This window comes from Castor canadensis, chromosome 4 (assembly GCF_047511655.1).
Source record: "Castor canadensis chromosome 4, mCasCan1.hap1v2, whole genome shotgun sequence".
NCBI classification, from domain to species: domain Eukaryota; kingdom Metazoa; phylum Chordata; class Mammalia; order Rodentia; family Castoridae; genus Castor; species Castor canadensis.
In genome coordinates this window covers 136,478,200-136,504,542 of record NC_133389.1, presented here as the reverse complement: position 1 = coordinate 136,504,542, position 26,343 = coordinate 136,478,200, and the positions used below count along the sequence as shown (strand labels likewise).

The window sequence follows — 26,343 nt, the reverse complement described above, 5'->3', positions numbered from 1 at the left end:
GGCAAAAGAACTTTGGAGATGTAATTAAGTTAATTCATGTGTTTAAAATAGGAAGATCATTCTGAATTATCTGGGTGATCCCAAGGAGCCTTTCAATGTAGAAGAGACATGCAAAAACCAAAGGGAAAAGACAATGAGTTCCAAGCACAGGAGGAACTCATGCCGTGTGCCTTTTCAGGTTTGAAAATTGAGACTGGCCACCTGAAAAATATATGTACAGGTAGCCTCCAGGAGCAGAAAGTGGCCCCTGGAGAACAATTAAAGGAGAAGAGGACCTCATTTCCATCGCTTCAAGGAACTGAATTCAATGAGCAACATGACTGAGCCTGAAAGTAGATGATTATTCCTGGATTCTCCAAATAAGAGCTGAACCCATCTGATACCTTGATCCTGGCTTTGTGAGACCATGAGCAGAGAACATAGTGATGCTATTCCAGACTTCTGACATACCTCATTGTGAAATAATGTGTAGTAATTGTTAAAGACTAGAAAACAAATACTGGTTAGTTTGACTAACCAGATTGACTAATAAATTGACTCAAGTCAATACCAGTAAACTTAAGCCTCCATTTTAATGAGTTCTTTCATAAGCTACTTCACTTAAGCTACTTAAGTGAAGAGACAGGACTTTTTTCTCAAAAAACAAATAACTGTGAAAAAGGGTCTGTGGCAGGAAGACAGGGAGGGGGAAGGGAGATAATGAGAGATAATGAGTGCAACAGTGAATTTTGAGGACTGTCACATAACACCTGGAGTGAGACCAGAGAAGGGTCACCTAGCCCCAGAGGTTAAAATAGCCAATGAAATAGTATGTGACCATGTATGAGACAAGCTCTACCCCCATTTCTGTAACCTGCTCTAAATGGTATAGGAAAGCCCCCTTTGTTCTGGGGCTCAGCCTTTGGATGAGAATCCACTGAGTGGCTGCCGGCCTGCTTAATAAACTTGCTTCCTGAAAGCTTTGGTGCCCTGTCTCTCTGTCTGAGCTTTACTACAACAGGCCCAGAAATACTGTATTCCATGAAGGGTAGTTCTGTGTACATTGTAGCCTCCCAAGGACAGCTGCATGATCATGTTACTGCATAAAAGTAGTAATTTTAAATCTTCATAACTGAATTCTAGTTTGTCTACAGTATGTAAAAATAATTTTCAGTAGTAGTGTGTGTGTGTGTGTGTGTGTGTGTGTGTATGTATATGTGCATGTGTGTGTAGATATTTATGTGGCTCCCTGAAACATATTTCATTATATTTATGATTTAAATTAATTGAACAGCAAGCTATACATTTAAAATATTTATAGTAAAAAGGTTTACTATAAAACAGCATATTATAAAAGAATATTAAACTATCTCTATTTACTTTTTACTATAAAGGTTTACTTTTTACTATAAATAGAGATAGTTTACTATTTTATAACATTCTGTTTTTAAATTCAAAAGTACTTATATTTAGAAACATTTTAGTATATGATTCAGTAAGTTAATGGAAAGCCTAACTTAATTACAGCCTATAAAATATAAAGACCACGCATATAGGAGTTCCAGTGAAGACAATATCCTATGGCAAAGGAGATATTGCAGTGACAACACTTTTTCTAGTTTAAACTCTTTCTGAACAAAAAGAATGTGAGCACAATAGGATTGAAGTTGGTACAAGTGATTGTATCAAATTTCTCTTCTTTACGTGGTACAACTAAAAAGGATGAAGATTAAGAAATTACTGTTGTAGCTATAAAAAAGGAAAACTTTATTTTAGAAACTGTTGTCAAAATTATCAAGATATGAGAATTAAAAGTGTAAGTACAAAATTCAGAATAAGCTTACCAATCTTCCAAATAATACAGAATCAGAATTGTTATGGGAAAATATTTATTCTTCAGGTTTGATTGTATTTAATAATAAAAATGATATTTAGTTTCACTGCCTATTAAATTATGCCCATTTCTCTTGTATTTCCATTGATTTATTTAAATTTTATTAAATACTGAACACTATGAAAAGCCTAAGATTGGCTCTGTTGTATTTTGCTACAATTCTTGAAAACTCAAATGAATATCTTCAGAAACTATGCAGACTGGAAAAATAAAATATATGAGAAAAAAGCTCTATACAAAGATCTTTAATTTTTTGCCTACACAAAGACAAAATTTTTCTTTAAACCAAATTTGTCACTCAAACTAAACTTGTGACTTTTATAACTATTTCCAATTCTCCTGAACAAAATATTTCTTGTCAGTGTCTTGTACATCATATTTTTTCTGTCTTCAAAAGTTTCTTACTTTTCATTATTGAATTAATTGTTGTTCTATGAAGAATAATGAGATTAATAATAGACTCCCAAAAAAATCCTTCTGATGTCTGCCTGTAGCAGAGAATAAAGGAAAGACAACACACATGCATTTTGCATACTATCCTAAACAGTATATATATCATTGCTCTTAGTGTTATTCTTTAATGATTTTTATTCAATTCATCATATGTTCCAATTCATAAGTGGATTTTTATAGTACAGTGAATTTGACATATTAAGGATGAATTTATATATAAATATAAATTCAAATTCATTCAAAACACAATTTGAGATCAGTAAACATACACATTACAACTAATACTGTAGCAGTGTTCAAAATCTTGAATGTGTTCCCTTATAGGTACCTATGTTAATGTCTTTGTTCTTTGAGATATATGCTGAAGAATTTATTTCAAGGATTTCTCAAATAAGTCTGCCTATACACACATATACATTATGCATATTTATAAAAAGAGAAATAAAGCAAATTTGGCAAAATTACCGACAAGAGAATCTAGGTTATGGCATGTGAGAATCCATTGTATTAGCTTCATAACCTTATTAGTATTTCAAAGATTTTCAAGATAAAATTTGGAAAATTAATCCAATACATATTAGATGAATTTGTTACAAATACAATTCTAAATACTTCTTCAAAAGATTTCAAATGTATTTTAAAACAGAAATGAATTGAAAGGAAAAAGATAATGCATCATTGAAAAAGATTGATGGATCAAATTAAGAATGCTCCTGAGGTAAATACCATGAAATCTTTAACATCATTTTCTATCCATAAAGGCCTTATTTAACTTTTTCCTGTAATGTGTGAGCTTTAAGGCTAAAGTACAATGTAATTTAGAATGACTTTCCATAAATACATTTATGATTTACAACTCTTCATTTTCATATAACTACCAAAAATTATTTTGTTGTATCAGGTAAGGTGAAAAAATCCTCAGCACTGATAATTATAGGATTTCTGATGAATATTTCCTTTGATTAAAAGTAGAATAAAATATTCATTAAGTATAATTAAATATAATCTCTCATATAGACAACAAATATTTAACATTATCATTCAGTTGAATATGTCTTTCTAAAATAATACATGGAATCAAAGAACTTTATTTCAATAAGTTTACCCAAAAATTATTCAATAATAATTTAATATAAAATTATAGATTAATTAGTTCAGATCTGTTCTTATGTACAAATATGTGTGTCACTACAAGTACAGAAGCAGTGCCAGTTAATTTCTTCTCTTTCTATATTTCCTTGAGATTAGACCATGAAATAGCTTGATTTACTAATTTTACTTTTCCATTTCTTTCCCTTCCAAACTTTTAAGTCTCAATATAAGTTTCTGAACTATTCCGAGGTCTTTGATCCAAATTTTATCCTTGTTATGTGCTGTTGGGTTCAGTTTTTCAGTATTTTCTTGAGAAATTTGCAACCTTGTTCATCTGGGATATCGTGTCTAGTTCTGGAACCAAGGTATTGTTGGCTTCACAAAATGAGTTTGAAAGAGCTTTCTCTATGTCAATTCTTTGGAATAGTATGACAATTTGACAATTGGCATTAGTTCTACTTTAAAAGTTTGAGAGAATTCAGCAGGGAAGCCATAGATCCTGAGTTGTTCTTTGTCGGACATGTTTTTATCACCGATTCAATCTTCTAAGTTGTTATTGGTATATTCTGGCTGTTTATATCCACAAGGCTCAATTTGGTAAACTGTACTGTATCTAACTTATCATATGTAGTTCTATGTTTTGAGAAACATCCATACCAATTTCTGTAGTGACTGGACTAATTTGCATTACCATCAGCAATGAATAAGAGTTTCTTTTTCCAGTAGACAATCAGTGTTTGTTGTTGTTTATTTTTCTTGGTGTTGGGTGGAATCTTGATGTGGATTTGTTTTGTAGTTCCCTGATGTCTCAGGATATTGAATATTTTTTCCTGTACTTATTAGCCTTTTGTACTTTTTCATTTGATAAGTGTCTGTGCAGTATTTTTAATTCTATTCATTTATTTATGCTCTGATTTTTGTTATTTGTTTCATTCTACTAATTTTCACTTTGGTGTGTTGTGATTTTTTTAGGAACTTTAGATGTGTTGTGAATTTAAAATCTTTGTAATTTTTTGATGTAGGTGCTTTTTGCTATTAATTTCATACTTTGGACCGCATTTACTCTACCCTATAAGTTTTAGCATGCTGTGTCTTCATTCTACTTTTTAAAATTTTTAAATATTTCTCATGATTTCTTTAATGACCCAATGTTCATTTAAATGTGTGTTTTCCTTCTCTACATATGTGTATAATTTCTAAAGTTGTTTGTAATTTCCAGGCAGGTACTCAAACATTTGCAACATAACCGCAGTTCCTTTTTAAAATTTGTATGTTATATTTTTTATTTCTATTTTTGTTTCCCTTTGTTCATAAGTGATAAAGGTTATGATTTCATGTGTTTAATTTTTGAGACTTATTTTGTGGTTTTATGGGTTGTCTATTGTAGAGAATCTTCAATGTGCTTAAGAAAAGAATATGTATTCTGCATGAGTGAAATATTCTTTAAATGTCTGTTAATTCAATTTGATCTCTATTATAGTTTAACACAAATATTTCCTTGATATTTTTTGACTGAATGACATATGTGTTAATGATATTTTATTGAAGAACCCCACTATAATTGTATTGGAGTCTGCCTCTCTTTTTAGATTATATTAGTGTTTCTTCTTTTCTTTTTCTTTCTTTTTTTTGGAGGATTTGTGTTTGAATTTGGGACTTTGTGCTTGCAAAGAAGGGGTTCTACTGCTTGAACTATATCTCCAGTCCAATACAGTTTCTTTTAAAAAATTGGATGTTCTGACATTGTATGCATTCTCAATCATTATATCTTGATGGATTGAGTGACTTTCTTGGTCTCTTCTTAAAATTGTTGTATTAAAGTCTGTTTTGTCTGATATTAACACAGCCACTCCTCACTTTTTGTCTCCATTTGCATGGAATTTCTTTTTTCCATTCTTTCATTTTCAGCACACAAATTCAGGAAAGCTGCAGGACCCAAATGAATTCACAAAAATCAGTCAATTTTTCACACATGAATACCGAACTTGCTGAGAAAGAATTCATGAATGCCACTTCATTCGTAAGAAAACTACAAAAATAAAATACCTCAGAGCAGAATTTAAGCAAGGAATTGAAAGACCTCTACAAGGAAAATTACAAAGAACTCTAAAGTGATGAACAAAATTGAAGAACACACCAAAAAAGGAGAAAAATCTCCTATGTTCATTGATTAGAAGAATTACTATTTTTAAAATGTTTGTGCTCTCCAAAGCAACTTACAGACTCAATGCAATCCTCATCAAAAGACTAATGATATTCTTCACAAAACTAGACAAAAATAATACTAAAATCCATGTGGAAACACAAAGGACTCCAAATAGCCAAAGCAATCTTTAACCAAAACAACGAAGTTATGCACATCACAATGCATGATTTCAAGACTTACTACAGACCCACTGTAACCGAAACAATAGAGTACTGGCTTAAAAGCAAATGTGTAACAGAATAGAGATTCCAGATAAGCACATCTATAGTCAAGATTCTCAACAAAAGCACCAAAATCACACATTGAGAAAAAGCAAGCCTCTTCAGTAAATGGAGCTGGAAAAACTGAATATTCATATGCAGAAAATTAAAAGTTGATCCTCTTCCCTACTCTGTACAAAATGAACTCAAAATTGATCAAAGTCCTAATGTAAGACCTAAATTTATGAAACTACTAGAAGAAAACTTGGGGGTAAATCTTCAAAACATTGATATAAGCAATTAAGCTTTGTATCTGATCCTAAAAACATACTTAAGAAAAGCAAAAATAGACAAAAAATAGACAAATGGGATTGAACCAAAATCAGACATTTCTACCTACCAAAAGAAAACACTAAACAAAATGAAGAACAAATCTACAGAATGGGAGAAAATTTTTGACATTATCCATCTAAAAAGAGATTAATATTCAGAATACATAAGGAATGCAAAAAGCTTAACAATAAAAAGTAATCCAATAAAATGAGTTAAGGATCCTAATAGGTACTTCTCAAAAGGAGATGTACACAAGGCCCATAAATTAATGAAATGTGTTCAAAATCATTAGCCATCAGGAAAATATAAATTAAAATCATGAGATATTGCCTCACTACAGTTGGAGTAACTATTATCAAAAGATGAAAGACAAATGAGGAGAGGATGTACAGAAAAAGGAATTGTGTATACTTTGGGTAGGAATGTAAATTACTACAGACATTATGGAAAACAGCATGAGGGTTCTTAAAAATCTAAAAATAGAACTACAATATGATCCAGCAATCCTACTATTGGGTACATATCCAAAGAAATTTAAATCATTAAGTTGAAGAGACATCTGCACTCCTCAGGTTATTGCAGCACTATTCACAATTGCTAACAAAAGCAAAGGACTCTACATGTCCACCAACTGATGAGTGGATAAAGAAAATGTAGTTCATTTAATATACCACAGGGTATTATTCAGCTATAAAACATAATGATGTCTTATAATTTACAACATGAATGGAACTGGATGCTTTAACACTAAATGAAATAAGCCAGGCCCTGAAAGACAAGTATCCCCTGATTCTCACTCATGTGTGGCATCTAAAAATGTTGATATCTTGGAAATTGAAGACGGGGGAAGATAGGCAGAGAGAGGAATGGAGAAGGGTGGACCAGTGGGTACATAGGCATAATTTGAAAAAAGAGAGAATGTCTGCAGTGCTATTACACAGTGCAGTGAACTACAGATAACAATAATGCATTGTACATTTAAAAAAGCTACAAGAAATGATTTTTTAATGTATTACCACAAAATGACCAATTTTTGAAGAGATAGATATATTTAATGTGATTTAAACACTGCATGACACTTATATGTAACAAGACATGACAAAGTAGCCCAATAAATAGGAACAATTTTAAGTTTCTCAGTTTTCTTTTTACAGAAAAGAAAATAAAAAGTAGATCTGCCTTACAATCTAGCTATTTTCCTTCTTGGTATATGTCCAAGCCAAAGGAAATGAAATCAGCATACCAAATAGATACTTGCATGCCTATGTTTATTGTGGTACTATTTATAATAGTTGATATATGGAATCACTTAGTAGCCCATCAATATCTGAAAGGACAAACAAAATATTGATATATAGAATGGAACAGTATTTAGTCATAAAGAAGATGAAATTCTGTCATGGATGGAACTGAAGGACATTATGTTAAGTGAAATACATTAGATGCATAAAGACAAAGCTACATGTTTTCTCTATTGCATGTCAAAACTTTAAAAACTCAACGTGATGTAAAATTTTGATTACCAAATTTGGGAATGAGAGAGAAAGTGGATAAAGGGAGATTGGATAACAAATATCAAGACAAAGTTAAGTTAAAGGAACAAGGTATGGTGTTCTTCATAGATCTTATGAAAATCTAGAAAAATAGCTTGAGCATTACAATTGTAAAGAAATGTAAAGAGAACAGGATGGTGGAGCAGGTTCTGTGTAGGGCGGTGTTAGTACCAGTGGGAGGTGCAGGTGGCTGGGAAAGGGGACAGAAGGGTAAATATGGTACAAAAACCTGTACGTACGTATGCAAATGAAAAATGATACCTATTGAAAACATTCCAGGAATGGGGGAATAGAGGAGAGTAGTGGAGAGGGCAAATTCAAGAATGATATATTTGTTACATTGTAAGAACTTTAGTAAATGCCACAATGTACCCCACCCAGCACAATAAAAAAAAAAAAAAGAAATGTAAAAAGTAGAGAAATGTTCCTTACCCTGGTGTGACCAGTTCGTATTCTATGCATCTGTTGAAACACCTCATTGAATCCCATTAGCATATGCAATTAATACATGTTTGTATTTTTATCAGTGCTGGGATTGTACTTAGGGCCTCATGTGTGCTAGTCAAGAGCTCTTAAAGTGTGCTGTACGTCCAGCCCCATTAATATATATCAATCAAAAATTAAAATAAAGATCAAAAATATTTTCTAATTTATTTTACAGTATATTAAAAAAGAATAATGTACAGAAATCTTTCATTACAATAAAGTAATTTCTAAAAATTAATTGAAATTACAGGGGGGAGAATTGACCCAAACAATGTATGCACATGTGAATAAATGAATAATAAATAAAATAAAATGAGTTGAGGAAAAAGTGCATAGTCACATTTTGGTTCTAAAAATAGCAACAATATCTTATACATGTTGTTTTTAAGAAAGCACTTTTTAAAACGTTTGCTTCTCAATAAAATCTAGATGCAAAGTAGAAAAGAATGCAAACATGTCTTGATGACTGACTGATTTTTATGTTTATTTGAAACACATTCTCTTTACATAATTTGGGTAACCACACAAAACAGGATCTTACTAAGACTCTTTTAGTCAAGCTAAAATTTGAGCCTACATGGTGACACACATGTCTAATCCCAGTGTAAGCTAAGGTAGGAGGAACACCAAGTTCAGGGTCAGTCTGGACTACATCAAAAGTTTGAGGCCAGCCTGCATTATATAATGATAACTTGTCAAAACAAACAAACAAACAAACAAAAAAAAGAACAAAAAACAAAGAAAAACAAACTCCCCGAAATTGGTATATCTTGATAATTTCATCCAAGGGAGTGCATAGTCCTTTCTGATATTATTCATAACCCAAGTTTCTAGACAAAGCATCTCAAAACATCAGCCTCTGTGTCAAATATAAAACAAATACAGCAAACAATATGTCCATTCAAAGTACAAAACAGGGGTCTTACTATTTCAGCATTTGTAACAATAAACAGAACAAAACACTTAATGCAGGCAGATAGATTCCCTGGATTTTCAGAAAGTTGTTTTAAAAGTATACCTGGATAATACAGTTAAGCAAATATGTAGTCATTAAAGTACATGAACCTACCTGGAGAGTTCATTAAAGATTTGTATTGAAATGCAAGTTCTCCAAGGTACTGACCTTAGAATCAATTATTGAATTTGTTAAGTTCAAAATTTTTTAGCATTTGCTTAAAACATGCAGCAGACTTATTTTTCAAGCCCGTGAGATATTCAAGTTAATTCTGAGTTATATGCTGGACAGAAAACACTAAAGTTAAAAGACCCTGGTTAAAAAAAACAGTTTCAAAATAATATCTTAAAACAATAACAATTATACTGTATTATACGTTATTTTCATAAATGAATACAAATAATATTCTTCCCTAAACTTGATTTTAAAAAGATCACTGAGAATATTTGTTGTTCACTGATTCACTCTGAACTTGAAAACTTTGTGTTTTTAAAAAGTGCATAAAGTTCATTCCATAGCACTGTTCATGCTAGAGTTAGAAGAAATTCTAAATTACTCAAAATGAAATGATAAAATAATAGTTATGAAATCAGGCACTTTCTTTGGCAAGAATTCTGCTTTTCTCAAGAGTTTTTCCATGGAAAGCTCAGGTGTAACAATTATTCCTCTATAGTGTAAATGTTTGTTCACTGTAGACTCCATGTTTCTAGAAGGAAAACACAAATGGCTCTTTCTTTGAATCTTCATAGTATCTAGAAAGGCTTTAGGCATCCTACTAGAGATTAATAAATGATAAGTAGGAAGATTGTGTTTGGGACCTAGTCCTTTCACTGAGTTTAGGTCGTCTAAGGAACAAAAGATCAGAAGAGAAAAAAGAGGCAATATCAGGGTGCATGCCAACTTTTCTTCAAATATTTGAAAGAGCTTTTTTGTGGAAGAATTTATGGGTGTGCTTTCTACTTTATTTCTAGAGTCCAAATATGACAAATCTATGGTTGATTATAGATAGAGAACCCTTTTTAAAATAAAGCATTTCTCAATAACCATAAAAAAGCTCAAAAATATAGAACAGATTAGGTGAATAAAATGTCCTTGCTTAATCTTTTTTATTTTCAAGTAGGGACATTTTGACTCTTTTATGCACGTTTGGAAATCCTACATGTTTTTACCACATGCACATCAAGTCAGGAATTACATAAAGCATGTTGAAATTACTACTGAGCAAAGGAATTTACCTACTTATTATTAAAGTACATATATACATAAATATCACAAGGAAATTCTCTGCATAGGTATCTTAAACAAACAAAAATATCATTTCTTAATAAAATCAGAGGACAGGAAGGTGGAACAGATTCTGCCTGAGAAGTTGGTGTCCCCACGCAGCACAATAATTAAAAAAAGAGAAGAAAAAAAATTCTGAACTGGACAAGTTTCCCTGTTCAAGTTTGCCTGCAGACTAACTTCAGAATTGCAACTCATCTGACTATTTTGTATTTCATTAGCTTGTAGGCATGTTCTGCTTAATATTTTCTACTTACACTTTTTCTACTTATACATTTTTATGTCTAATCATATTTGCCCAAAATATAATGATTAAATGACAAAAGGAGGTAATATGCTAGGTTACAGTTTTCACATATATGTGTAAATGAAACACTCATTGAATACAGGGAAAAAGAGATAGTTCTTCAGTAAACAATAAATACCAAGATAATGGAAAATGTCTCACTTCACAGTATGATGTTTTAAGGAAAGAAAACAAGTGTAACACTGTATCTTAATTTTAACATTTAAGGTGACTTAACTACAAATATAGATGGTCAAACTTAATGGTTCCTGGTAAATGTGGACAGTACACTTTCTAATAAATGTAGAAAGTGTACTGTCCACATTTATTCGGATGCCTCCTCTGGAACTTCAAGACATAGTTCTTGCAGGGTGTCTGCAATATTGAAATTCCATTTACATAGAAAGACTTTTCCCATTCAATTTATCAAAGTGGTATCACAGAGCAGGGAGGGTATTTTTCTTGTTATGTTATGGGCCAAAGTTAAATGGCACATGCCGCACAATCCAAGATATAGGTCTTGATACCATAGTTGACACTTTCTAGGTTAAAAGTAGAAAAAATTACAAACAAATGCACTTAGGTTCAGATAACTAAATAATTAGGTAGTAATTATTTATTTATTAGATAGTGCAGTATCTAATATCTAATTACTGGGTTTATTTCACTTGCTTTTCACCTGTGAAAATTTTATCTTCAAATTCTCTGTAGAATAATGCTTATTATCCATCCCAATAGCTCCTTATCTATTTTCTTTCTGCTTTATGATAGTTGTTAGGACAGAACTTACACCTTCTAATGCTATTCTTAGGCTGTCACAAATAGTAAAAGCTGCCCTTAATCATGCTGCCTGCCTGACAGGTCATCTATCCTTGACTTCCATAAGAAACCCTTTGGAAAATTCCATTCTCATCAAATGAATCCAAAGGAACTATGTCCCCTTGAACCTAAATCTTCAAGTTAAGTCGAATGAATCAAAATGTGATTTTACTAGAATACTTCCTCCTAGAAAAATAAACAATTTTATAATCTGTTATCAGACTATAGGCAATGCTATATTTGAATCCAACACAGGCATGATCCCTAATACTTAGTACAAACTAAGAGAGATTAAAATATATAACCTGGCATATACAAGGACTTGGCTGGAACCACACACTGTGAAAGACTCCCTTTTTTTCTGGATCTTTTTGTTGCTTTACCCTACACTCCTTTTTTGTAACACAATTCTTTTTGCCTTGTACATTAGCAACATCATTCTAGACCATTCACACAGAGCCCTGCATCTACAAATTAACAAGGCTGGAATTTATTATACAGAAATGAGCTCCATAAAGAAGATCACCTTTTACAATGCTTTACTTTGAAAAAGAATTAGCTTGTTTACATAAACAAGCAGAGAAGTATCCCAAGTTGTAGAAATTGTACAAATAGAGGAGTCTGTAAGAAATAAATCACTAACTCTAGCAGAAATTATTAGCAACATTGCCTTTGCCTTGATGGAATGCAATTCACTCTGAGCTCAGATGAATTAGTAGGAACATACAATCATATGCTCAAGGTTTTGTGTTGACTAGTCATGGTGTCATTTGTGCTATTTCTGATCATTCTTTATGTTTTCAGATAAATGAAATGGACAAGGTATTTCACCTTAAGAAAAAAGTTTCTTTGTGCTCTCTGATCTTCATAGCCTATGGCAGTTGCTCTCTTGGCCTTGCTTGGGTAATTGGGATTCCTGATTCCAAAGCATCTTACAGGGATTGTTGATAGTTCTTGTTTTCAACAGAGTGATAATAATTCTGTACTAATGCATTCTATTCAGAATCCTATATGCTTCTTCACAGTTGCTGTCTTGTTAAATGATTGTCATATGGATACAGAAAAATTTTTCTAGAAGCTTTCCTGATATATTTGACCATGGAGACAAATGAATACCTAGCAGCAATTACCTGACTTTCAAGAATTCATTCAGTTGCCCAATATATTACTAGTGAGAAAATGGCTAAAAAGAGACACTGAGATTTTCAATATACAAATGAACAATAACTATACCAAGTATGATAATAGAATTCTGACCATAACCTCATCAGCCAAAAGCCCAGGAAAACAATCATAATTCATGAATCAACCAACCAAGAATGATCAGGACATAGTCAATGACAGCCAATTATCTCTTTTCTCCCTCCATTTGCAACGCAGGACCAACTGAAGAAACAAATTGTTTCCCAAACTGCATAGAATGCCCTGCTTATATCCAACTTTCTTCCAGATTTCCCAAGCAATAACTTTAAACAAAAAACATACCTGAGAGCTTGTCTGTTTTCACTATAAGGTTTTCTCCCTGCTTTGCGAGCTTTTACATCTTTGTCAAATGCATACAATAATGTCTGAAATAATGGCAATAGTAAAAGTTCAGGAAATGGTCTTTATGTGTTCCTATTTAATTCATGTTTATGAATAGCCAAAATGGCTCCAGTTGTGGAAGTAAAATGTATGAACTTGAGTACTCAGGAAATGTATATATCTACATACTTAACTTTCACTGTATTTTTAAAGACCATCAAATGGAGCATCTAGCTAATGTTTGAGTCCTCAATCAAGCAAAATGATTTCATTTGCTATTGTGTTGACTCACATCATACTGAGGAAACTCATGTTTGGAAGTGGGTAAAAGGAGAGAAAAAAATCGGAAGATAGATCTACACTGAGCAAAGACAGGAGGAATAATGATTGGAAAAACACTGGATTAGTAAGCAATTTATAAAAGGAATATAGAGTCTTCCTTCAGAAATCCTTTCTTCTAATGAATTTGGGAATTAACCAATCACACAATTTCATGAAAACCTCACATTATCAAACTCCAAAGAGTTAAATAATTAAAAAGTTTTCAAACATTTTATTAAACTACATCAGTATCTTGTTATCATTGCTTAAAACATTCTCTGCTTATGACACTCCTCTAATGTACTAAACATTTCTCTTTGAATTCAGTTTATTTTTTCAACTACCTTCTACCAGAACTTTATTTTTTAAAAACTATAAATAACTATATCTAAGAATTTAAAAGTAATTAGTAATTCCCCTTATGAAAAATAAAAAGTCACTAAAATTGTCTTACTAATATACTGGCTTATTTGGTCTTCATACCACTAGCAATATACCAGAGAAATTTTTTGCTTTATTAGTAATTTGCACTGTTAATATCTTCAATATACCTTCAATGTAAAATAGGAAATTATGGCAATAAGATCAAAAGTCTTGAAGTATACATGAAACTAATGTTTTTCTATATGGATAACATTGCTTTGAGACAGAATTAAAAAATAAAGGCTAATATATTGTACCTTTAGGTACTATTATTTTTACACTCTCAAATTATTGACAGGAACTGTACTAAAAATAGAATTAACATTTTATTTAGAAGACAAAAAGTACCTAATATAGAAATGTATGAAAATTTTACCAGAACTAGAGATGTTAAAATAATCCATATGGAAATATGGAAGTCACTATGTTGTCTTTCAGCTTTAATTTTAAAATAAATATGTAAGAGATATTTGGCATTCATGTTATATACAAGATATTAGATGTTGACCTGATGGCACCCAAATTTCTTTAATGATCCAGAACTGTCTATGTGTTAGCTTCTCACAGTTACATTGCAAACAGGCCATAGTTTTAAAGCCAACTGTATGAAGAAAAGAAAAGTAAACTGCTATCCTTTTAAGTAAAAGCCAAACACCAGGTCCTTGAGATAGACTTTTATTTATGAAGACTAACCTTGCTGACTGCTGCCCCAGTGTGGTGCAGTATTAAACATCAGAGACGTTAATAGTAAAAAAGAAATACATATATCTGTCTATCACTTTTCCCAAATATGGCCCTTTTTGATAGTTTAAGACATGAAAAGCCAGATAAGTAGTCAAGTTTTAAAGCTTTTTGAACAATCTACATTATCTTTTCACACCACTGTGTCAAGAAAGGATAAATAACTTCCATGCAAATATTAATTATAAGATTTGAAGAGGACATTATGTCAGGACATAAAGTGTTTCTACAGATTTTTTTAAAAGACAAAAAATTTGAAGTTGCTAAACATATGCTTGTAAATTTCATTGTTTTATATATAAACAGGATAAAACTTATGTCTTTCAGTATTTTATTTTAAAAATCATTCCATCTGCATTTAGGAGACAACTGGTTTGAAAAACTTGCTTAAACACAAAACTAGGAACAGTTACTATATGTGAATATTTTGCTTCTTCATTAGCATATATTATAAATACTATTTGCATAATGTTTAATTCATTTCAATTATACTTTAATACCATGCAATTGATCAAGAGTTTGTTATATTTATTGAGGTCTTCATATCCTTCATTGTATCTTTTCTTTTGATAATAATTAAGATTATACCCCTTGGCCCAGACAGTTAAATTTGTCCAGACTTACTTCATTAGTTTTAGAGAGAAATGCAAATAATGCCTAATCCCACACAATATACTTCCCAATAAAAAAAATAACTGAATTAATATGATATATCTTAAAGGCATTTTAGGGTCGTTTGAGCATTTTATGGTTAAATAGTTTTAGAATCATTCTAGTAGTGGAAATTATTTTTCATGGACTGTTCTTGAGTCCTGGGAACCTATATTGTCAACCAGATTATGCTTAATTTCCCATTTTTTCTTTTTCCTTATTAATTTTAATTTTTATCTATTCATCTATCTAGTTATATTCATTTCTATGTAAACATATATATATATATATATATAAAATCTACACATACAGAATCATAGAAGCATTGGCTTTCCACAGAGTAATAATTTTCTCAATATATAGTGTTAAGATTAGTGGAAAAAGCAATACATATTATCACTTTGCAGCCCAGGCTGACCTAGAACTCACCATTCTCCTTTTCTAGCTTCTCAAAGGCTAGGATTATAGGCAGGGACCACCATGCCCAGCTTAAAATGATTTTTCTTGTGAGTCTAGGTACTTCACTATTGGAATAGCCAGAAGATTTATCAATATAGTCTTATTTGAAATGTATAGTAAACTACATTAATTATATCTGAGTTATCTATTAAATTATATTCAAAAATAGGATAAAATCAGAAAATATACAGCAACTATATTTTGTGTATCTTTAATTTTTGAAAGTAAATTTGTAAAGAATACTTTTATGCTCTTCATTAAATTGCTGTGAAAGAAAGGCCAAAAGAAAACATTTTTGTTCTCATCAATGGTAAGAGAAATCCAAGGTTTAAGAAGGTTTAGATGATTTAACCAAAATGTTATAACTAATGTGACAAAACAAAAGTAAGACCTACATTTTATACATTCTACTGTAGTATGCATTTCCTTGAATTATAACTTGTTGTCCTTCATTATAGAAAGAGAACTAATAGAAAAAAAGTAGTAAATACAGATTTAATGGGTAAGGGAAATAAGTGACAGGGTTTTAAGCAACAGTTTTCAACCAGGATCCCATCTTCTATGTCATGTCAAAGCATTTGATCTATTTTTCTAATGTAAGTTTCTGTGTCTATAAGCTTTCATTTACAGTTAGCATTGAGTATAAATGTGGTGGTTGTTATATAAGTTGTAGATCAGCTAAACAGAACTGTAATTGTTTTATGCTATGTTAATTTCATAATAGATAATACATATTCTCTTAAACAAATCATGTCATTACCTACCATTATATCTACAATATTTGAGAGTCATCATTGTAAAACATTTTCGTTTTATAATGTAAAGAATTACCTTTATTAGAACATAAGAATGAGAGGGTATGGTCTCCGGTACGTGTTCGTCAAAGTTCTGCACTTTCACACAAACACTTGTATGATTGTTTCCCTCAGTTGTCGGTGTAAGTTGAAGGTAGCAGGAGGAATGAGTTAGGGATATTGCCAGAGTCACTGATAAAACCTGGCTTGGTAAGAAAAGGGTTGCCATATGCCCACAGAACATAATGTTGAAAGAGGGAAAGAAGAAAATGAGAAAATGGAAAAGAAATAAACATGCCATCTCACTTCTACAGTTCTATTTCTTGTTATAACTTCCATGCCTTTTTTTTTAAATCTTGTAATTTGTTTTAGAAGATCTTGACCTAAGAAAGCCAAGCAACAAATAAATGTTTGAAAGTAAATATAAAGCATCATTCTTTTGTTATAGAGACTTTTTATGCAGCTCAAATTAGGATGCCTAAGATTCAAAAACTAAGAATATTCATTGAAAGGAAAGAAAAGAGAATGGAAGGGAGAAGATGTGAATGAAGAGCAGAGATGCTGGATGATGGTCATTTGTGGACAGTTTAAGAATAAATAAAAGAAAACTATGCTCCTTTTAGTAAGAAATGAAGTTAGAGAACTAAACAAAAATAATTAATGGTGCAAAAACATCAGTCAGAAAAGCAAAATGCAAGTATAGAATTATATAATTAAACTTAGTGTCAGAAAAACAAACAATTGTGCATAAAAATATCTCAGTTTGAAGGCATTTTGAAATCTTTATGCAATGGAAGAAAATCCTTAGCCAGGTAAATGGGAAGCACATTGGTGTATGTGTCCGTGGGTATATGCTTGTGTGTTCACATGCATCTATGTTAAAAAGACAGGCAGACATTAACAGATAAGAGATAATAGATTTGATGATAAAATCAGTCATAGAGAACTGTAAACCCTCTCTCAATGTTCTGATAAAACCATCAGGCAAGATTCATTTTACATTAATGAAAGAATATCTTATTTATAACCTTAGGCAATCAACAAAGACAGAAAACCTATTGGAAATAGCTTATCTCTATGATGAAGAAAAACATTTTCATTTATGTGTATGTTGCAATGAAATTCTAGAAAACAAGGCACAGTGCTGGTCAAGATAAAACATGTGCTGATGAATTTCATGGCAGAGTTATAAAACTTTAATATTTAAGAAACAGCTTTGCCTTTTCCAACATAATTTGCTATTAAATGCAGTTATCTGTAAGAGTGTATGTTCCATACAATAAAAAAATGCACTTTCTTTTTTGAAATAAACATTCTGAGATATAATTTAAATATGACAAATTATACTAATTTAAGTCTACCATTGTGTGAGTTTGGACACATTTTTATATTTGCAGGCTTTCATCCCTAAGTTTTATGTTAATTGAGGGGCTTTCACACATGTCATTTTCAGGAGAAGGAATGTCTCATCTACTTCTATTTCTACTGAAGTCATTATTATGAATGAAGTTAATGGAAACCTATTTTTTTATCAACTGGGAGGATAATATGATTTATTGTATTAGCATATGTTAAACAATTTGGGGATGTTAAATCAAGCTGGCATTTGTGGAATAATCCCATTTAGTCATCACTTGGTAATTATGCATTACCCTTTTTATTTGATGATACATTAATTTTATATTTTATTAGCAATATTCATACCAATGTTCACAAGGGAGATTTGTCTATAATTTTTATGTAATTTTTGTCTAGATTTTGATTTCAAGGAAGCACTGATTTTACATAGTAAGTACAGAAGCATTTTCTTATTTTTAAATGTAATTGTTTAGTGTTGATTGATATTATTACTTTATTAAATGATTGTTGAAAGTACCATTGAAGGCATCTGATAAATGACTTTTAAAATTTTAAAACAAAAGCAAATACTGAATCAAAGCACGTTATTTAATAGAATAAATATTTGTCAAAGTCATATAAAGCAAAGATTGCTATCTCTTCTCTTTCATAAAAATGTTAATGATGTGTCTTTTCTAGATTCAGGTAAATAATTTGCATTTTTATACATATTTGAGTTCAGATATCTGAAATTATGAAGACTTAATTTATAAGTTGTATTCAGTTAACTTTGTCTCTTCTTTCCCATTCTCCCCAAGATAAAAAATCTGGCATCTATAATACTCAAAATACAATATCTTAAAATATTTCTTAATCTTGAACACTTATCATTTTTGAAATGCTTCCTCTCCTGTTCATTTTCATTTGTTTATTTAAAAGCCTTCCCTTGGTAAATGTAATAGGTAATAGAAAACCAAAACTAAGCTCATTCTCAGTTCTGAAAAGTGGATAGAACTAGCACTTTAAAAGAAACAAGTCAGACTGAGAAAGACAAATATCTCATATTGTCTCTCATATGCAGAATCTTGTACTTAAAAATGAATGATGGTATAGCCAGCCAAGTGGCTCAACTGGTAGAGCAACTGCCTAGCAAGCACAAAGCCCTGAGTTCAAACCCTTGTCATGCAAAAAAAAAAAAAAGTATTTTAGGGCCAGGCGCTAGTGACTCATGCTTGTAATCCTAGCTAACCATCAGGCAGAAATTAGATGGATAGAAATTTGAAGCCAGTTCAAGCAAATAGTTCCCAAGACCCTATCTTGGAAAAATCTGTCAAGGTGTAGGCCCTGAGTTCAAACCCCAGAACCACAAAAAAAAGAAAAAAATGAATGACAGTAATAGTAATGCAAAACGGGTTTTGTTTGGGGGTGGGTACCAACAAAAAGGGGAAGGTAAAAGGAGAAACTGAAGGGAGTTTGAGGCAGCTTGGCTATATAATGAGACCCTGTCTCAAAAGTAATGAGAAAGAAGAGCAGAAAGGGAAGGAGAAGAGAAGGGTGCCAGAGGGAGAAAGAGAGAGGAAGGGGGAGCAGCGTAAGAATTTACAAAACATATTTTAGTGACACTGAGGAGCTTCATCTCTGGAGTCTTCAAAGCTTAAAAGAAGGCTTTCTACAGAAGGTAATGCCTGTGGTGAGTTACAGAATATACTTAACCAAAGAGGTCAAATAAAACTTGTGAAAGTGTGTTTCCATAAAAAAACTGTATAAACAAATGCAGGAAGAAAAAGAAAAAGAAGTATAGCAGGAACAACAAAGAGTGTGGATATACTTGTGGTTCAGAAAATACTCAAAGGACACAGTGTTAGAGAAGCTCTGTCCTAGAAAAGCATCACACTATTTCAGGGTTAGGTTATATTTAAAATATAGATGACTCAATTTCCGCAGTCTTGGGAATTCGTTGGGGGTCTTGCATAGTTGAAGCTCCCGGAGTAGTCACTTACTGTAGTAATGTTGTTTGCACAAATGTACACTTAAATATTACCTCCAGCAAATTTATTCAAAACATGCATATTTAAATTTTAAAGTACTAACAAACTGAAGAAAATCTCTCATGTTAACATCAGTATGAAGCAAGGGTTGGAGGAAAGAGCAGACTAAAGAGAGACTTAAAGGTCTCAAAGTTATTGGAGACCTTATAAATTACACTATAGATCTTGGATTCTGTTCTCATTAAAATAGAGAAAAATGGAGGGACTTTATATTTGAGTTCCAAGTTGTATGTTCTTTCAGGTAGAAAAGACTAGAAAAATAAATGCCATTTGAAATTATCTTCTTTGCAGAAAATGGCAATCTGTACTATATACAACTAAACGTTGTGAACAAATCCACATTTTTTACTGCTTGGAGAACATGAAATATAAATTGCCATCATGCACAATTGATCTGCCTTCAAGCTCTTCATCTTCTAAACATCTTGACCACTAAAATGTGCATATTAAGAGTATAGTGTTTTAAATTAAATAATGCAGGTGAAATGATTTTTCATCATCCCCAAGGTTCCCCTAAAGCCATTTAATACAACATAAAATTTTCAAAGAACACCATGAAAGTTTCCCTTTGGCTCCTTACACTTTTAAAACTTATCCATTTGATTATAAGGCAGAAATATGCTGTGACTAAACAGCATTTATTTGAGAGAAACATGCTTAAAAACATAAATATTAAATGATTTTAGTATCAGATGACTTAAGCTAGTACTAATGCACCTATTTTAAGATGATCCATACTCAAACAGTTTTAAACCATATCCTCAAGGTAGAATGAAGTGACTGTGATTAAATCTTCTTCTGTATCAATCTCATTGAAATGAAAGAGAAGTAAAAGAAGGTGAATGTGAGCTTACAGCCTTTGCAACATGAATGGAGGATGCTAAGAATCAGTGATGAGGTAGAGACAGAAATATGCATCATCTTTATTGCATTGAAACATCCGTTTTTCTTTCTTCCCAAAAAATAATGCAAAAAATAGAGGCTGACAAGATGTGCTACTACTGATGAATGGCACAAAAGGCCAAAAATCATATGCTCTCCCCCATATGTGGATTATAGACTTAAAACAAATGCAGTAATATTATTGGACATGGGTCACACACTAAGAGGACCATGCATAGGAGGAATAGGGCAAAGGAAGGAAACCTAAAACTTGAATGTGATCGATGTGCCCACTGTAGGTTAGCAAAGATAGTAATCATAAGCTGGCAGAGACCCAAAAAACTCTACTCAGAAGCTTCTAAACATCATCAATAGCTATAGCAAGGTAGCAGGATATAAAATCAACATGGAAAAATCATTAGCATTTCTATACACTAACAATGAGCAAACTGAAAAAGAATGTATGAAAACAATTCCATTTATAATAGCCTCAAAAAAAATCAAATACCTAGGGGTAAACCTAACAAAAGATGTGAACAACCTCTACAAGGAAAACTATACACTTCTGAAGAAAGAGAATGAGGAAGACTATAGAAAGTGGAGAGAGCTCACATGCTCATGGATTGGTAGAATCAACATAGTAAAAATGTCGATACTCCCAAAAGTAATCTACATGTTTAATGCAATTCCCATCAAAATTCCAATGACATTCATTAAAGAGATCAAAAAATCTACCGTGAAATTTATATGGAAACACAGGAAGCCACGAATAGCCAAGGCAATACTCAGTCAAAAGAACAATGCAGGAGGTATCACAATACCTGACTTGAAACTATATTACAAAGCAGTAGCAATAAAAACAGCATGGTACTGGCATAAAAACAGACATGAAGACCAGTGGAACAGAATAGAGGACCCAGATATGAAGCCACAAAACTATAACCAACATGTCTTTGACAAAGGAGCTAAAAATATACGATGGAGAAATAGCAGCCTCTTCAACAAAAACTGCTGGGAAAACTGGTTAGCAGTCTGCAAAAAACTGAAACTAGATCCGTGTATATCACCCTATACCAAGATTAACTCAAAATGGATCAAGGATCTTAATATCAGACCACAAACTCTAAAGTTGATACAGGAAAGAGTAGGAAATACTCTGGAATTAGTAGGTATAGGTAAGAACTTTCTCAATGAAACCCCAGCAGCACAGCAACTAAGAGATAGCATAGATAAATGGGACCTCATAAAGCTAAAAAGCTTCTGTTCATCAAAAGAAATGGTCTCTAAACTGAAGAGAACACCCACAGAGTGGGAGAAAATATTTGCCAGCTATACATCAGACAAAGGACTGATAACCAGAATATATAGGGAACTTAAAAAACTAAATTCTCCCAAAACTAATGAACCAATAAAGAAATGGGCAAGTGAACTAAACAGAACTTTCTCAAAAGAAGAAATTCAAATGGCCAAAAAACACATGAAAAAATGCTCACCATCTCTAGCAATAAAGGAAATGCAAATTAAAACCACGCTAAGATTCCATCTCACCCCTGTTAGAATAGCCATCATCAGCAACACCACCAACAATAGGTGTTGGTGAGGATGCGGGGAAAAAGGAACCCTCTTACACTGTTGGTGGGAATGTAAACTAGTACAACCACTCTGGAATAAAAATTTGGAGGCTACTTAAAAAGCTAGATATTGATCTACCATTTGATCCAGCAATACCACTCTTGTAGATATACCCAAAAGACTGTGACACAGGTTACTCCAGAGGCACCTGCACACCCATGTTTATTGTGGCACTATTCACAATAGCCAAGTTATGGAAACAGCCAAGATGCCCCACCACTGATGAATGGATTTAGAAAATGTGGTATCTATTCACAATGGAATTTTATGCAGCCATGAAGAAGAACGAAATGTTATCATTCGCTGGTAAATGGATGGAATTGGAGAACATCATTCTGAGTGAGGTTAGCCTGGCCCAAAAGACCAAAAATCGTATGTTCTCCCTCATATGTAGACATTAGATCAAGGGCAAACACAACAATGGGATTGGACTTTGAGCACATAATAAAAGCGAGAGCACACAAGGGAGGGGTGAGGATAGGTAAGACACCTAAAAAATTAGCTAGCATTTGTTGCCCTTAATGCAGAGAAACTAAAGCAGATACCTTAAAAGCAACTGAGGCCAATAGGAAAAGGGGACCAGGAACTAGAGGAAAGGTTAGATCAAAAAGAATTAGCCTAGAAGGTAACACCCACGCACAGGAAATCAATGTGAGTCAATGCCCTGTATAGCTATCCTTATCTCAACCAGCAAAACCCCTTGTTCCTTCCTATTATAGCTTATACTCTCTCTACAACAAAATTAGAGATAAGGGCAAAATAGTTTCTGCTGGGTATTGAGGGGGTGGGGGGTTGAAGGAGGGGGCGGAGTGGGTGGTAAGGGAGGGGGTGGGGGCAGGGTGGAGAAATGACCCAAGCCTTGTATGCACATATGAAGAATAAAATAAAAAACAACAACAAAAAAAGACAACGTGAAAAAAACAAAAAACTGGCAGAGGCCACTATGGGAAGTAGTGAAGAGGTCTGGTAGAGATGAACCAATATGCATAGAAGCAAAACTAGGAATCTCTCTATATAGCTACCTCTATCCTAAACTACCAAAAACACTGCCTTTCTTATTACCTCTTATGTTTTCTCCTCAACAAAACTGGAGAATAAGAGAGCAGAATAGGTTCTGCCTGGAAGCAAGGAGGGAATGGGAGTGTGGGGAGAGGGGACAGGGGGTAGAGATGGCCCAAACAATGTATATATATATGAATAAATGTAGAAACAATACAAAAAAATAAAGTTAAAAAATGTGATATTTATACACAGAGGAATTTTACTCAGCCACAAAGAGGAATGGAATTTTGTCATTTGCAGGTAAATAGATAGAACTGGAGATCATCATCTTAACTGAAGTTAGCCAGGCTCAGAAGGCCAAAAATCTCATGTTCTCCCTCATATGTGGACTATAGACCTGAAACAAATGCAGTATTATTATTGGACATGGGTCACACACTAAGGGGAGACCATGCATGGGAGGGATAGGGCAAGGGAAGGAAACCACAACCTTGAATGTGGTTGATGTACTCACTGCATAAGAATGAATATAGTAATCTTAAACTGACTGAGGTCACTATGAAAGGGGATTAGGAAGTAGTGAAGAGGTCTGGTAGAGATGGACCAATTTGGGCTGAAATACACATATACATGGAAAAAACACAAAGAATCTCCCTGTATAGCTATCCTTACCTCAAACTACCAAAACCATGTTTTTCTTATTATCTTTTATGTTTTTTCTGCTACAGAATCAGAGAACAAGAGGGCAGACAGGTTCTGCCTTAGGCAGGGGGGTGGGGGAGGATGTGGGGGAGGGGAGATGGGCCAAAAACCCAAAAAGTAGAGGCTGAGCACTGGAAACAGTGAGTATGATGAGATACATTCTGTGGTAATGTGACTGAAAGACGCTCAAGGTTATATAAGTTATCTAATATATTATCTATCTACCAAATATAATACCTTATATATTCTAGCCTCATTTGCCTATGAAAATGTAACTAAAATGTGATGGAAATTTTGGGGAGGCCTCTAATTTTATTTTGTTTTTCTGAGACAGAATCTCACTATGTTTCCCTGTCTGACCTCGAACTCACTACGTAGCCTACACTGACCTAGAGCACACAACTATCTTGTCTCAGCACCCTGAGTTCCAGGATTACAGATGTGTGCCACCACATCCAGCTTGAACTTCAAATTTTTGTTTATGGGTATTAGAGAGAATACCTATTCTAGTGTCTCTGGGAACCAAGGATCCAAGAATAGGAACCTAAATTTTATAGCCTTTGAAAGTTTTTTTATTTCTGCTGTGCAGATCAATGAACCTTACTGCAAACTTGATCCATATACATTTGCTTGTCAATAAATAAGCATGAGTTTTGAAACTTCAAGTTTACCATGCAAATTATTTCCTAATCATATCTCAATGGATTTAAGTCTATGGTTTTAGAGGATGGAACAAATAAGTAAAATGGTAGAGTTGTAGTGTGAAAATCTCTGTGATCTCAAGCTCTACATTGCTGCACAAAACGTAAGACTGGGGGACAACTGATAGTAAGGGGATGACAATGAGTACACAGCAGCAGAACAGCAAATGTGAAGCAGGACAGCTGTGGAGCCAATTCTACACAAGGGAATGTTTTTCTACAATACTCATAAGCTTTCATTGCTGTAAGTGGAATAGAAGATGGACACCATTCTCCAGTTCCCAGGGGCCCAGAATGAAATAGCACAGATTAGTATGGAGAAATAGGGAGTTAAAAAAAAAATATTTTGTGTGAGGATTGGGCTAGAAAATTTGTTAGATTTCCACTTTTATAATTTTGTTATACACTCAAGATATTGTAGATCTGAGAATCATCGTTTACACCTTTTTAAAGGTTGCATTAAAATACGTTAAACTAAATAGCTTAATCATTATTAAGCGCAGTAATTCTGAAATACATTCAAAATGATTCCATCTAAAAATAGAGAGAAGGCTGCATTGTGCCTAAGAAGTATTTCATGACATATTAATCCTGTGTAGAAATGCACACAACATAAATCTGTTCTAAATTATGGCACTACTCCTGTTTCTTCTTTGAACTGAATTGCTAGTACATAAGAAACTTGGCCATAATTCATTTCAGATGATTGCCTAACATTATTCCACTTTTAATATTCAGAACCCCATAATTAAATGTTATAGTTATTAAAAATAACTCATCACTTTTCGCAAATATGGAAAAGTCTTAAATATAATCATTCAGAGTTTTTTGGAAATATTCTTCTAAGACTCTATCTCCAGAGAGTATCAAGTTGTCAATGTAAACATTATGAATTTTTAGCATAGTACTGAGTTTCCTTCTTCCAAAATAATCTTCAATCATGGGGAAAATATTTCATGAAACAATTCACATTTTATCTGCTCCTCAATTACTACATACTTACCAGGCATTCGAAAACAACCACCTACAGCAGATGAAAATTCATCTCGTAAATGAAAAATGCCCCTAGCTCTAAAAGTAGATATTAATTTTGATCTCCTTCCACTGCAATTAAGAATAAAATAAGACATACTTGAATAACTTTCTGATTAAGAAAGTCATACTGTTTCAGAAACTTTTAAATCACAAAGTTACATCATTATGAAGCAATTTAAAAATGTTCTACACATTATTTAAAAATGCTATTGGATTCAAACAGCAATAGTGTGTCTTGGGGGAAAGTAATTCTGGTTTGAAGTATCATAATTTATTTTAAAAAAGCAATGCCTGTAATAAATAGCACAGAGGATTGTAAAGGAAATAAGAGTCTTATGGTAATATAGTAGCAGATGTATATCATTATACAGTCATACACTGCATAAGGACATTATGGTCTAGGATACATTGCATATATGATGATGGACCAATAAGATTATAAATGAGCTGAAAAGTTCCTATTGCCTAATAACATCATAGCTGTTGTAACACCATGCCATGCATTACTCACGAGTTTGTGCTGATGTTGGTATAAACAAACCTACTTAGT

At 32.7% G+C, this 26,343-nt stretch overlaps 1 protein-coding gene across 2 annotated transcripts in view; it reads right to left on the bottom strand.

The window, feature by feature from the left end:
• Positions 1-26,343, bottom strand: part of Znf804a (zinc finger protein 804A) — a 395,234-nt gene that overhangs the window by 334,877 nt on the left and 34,014 nt on the right. The window lies entirely within an intron of this gene.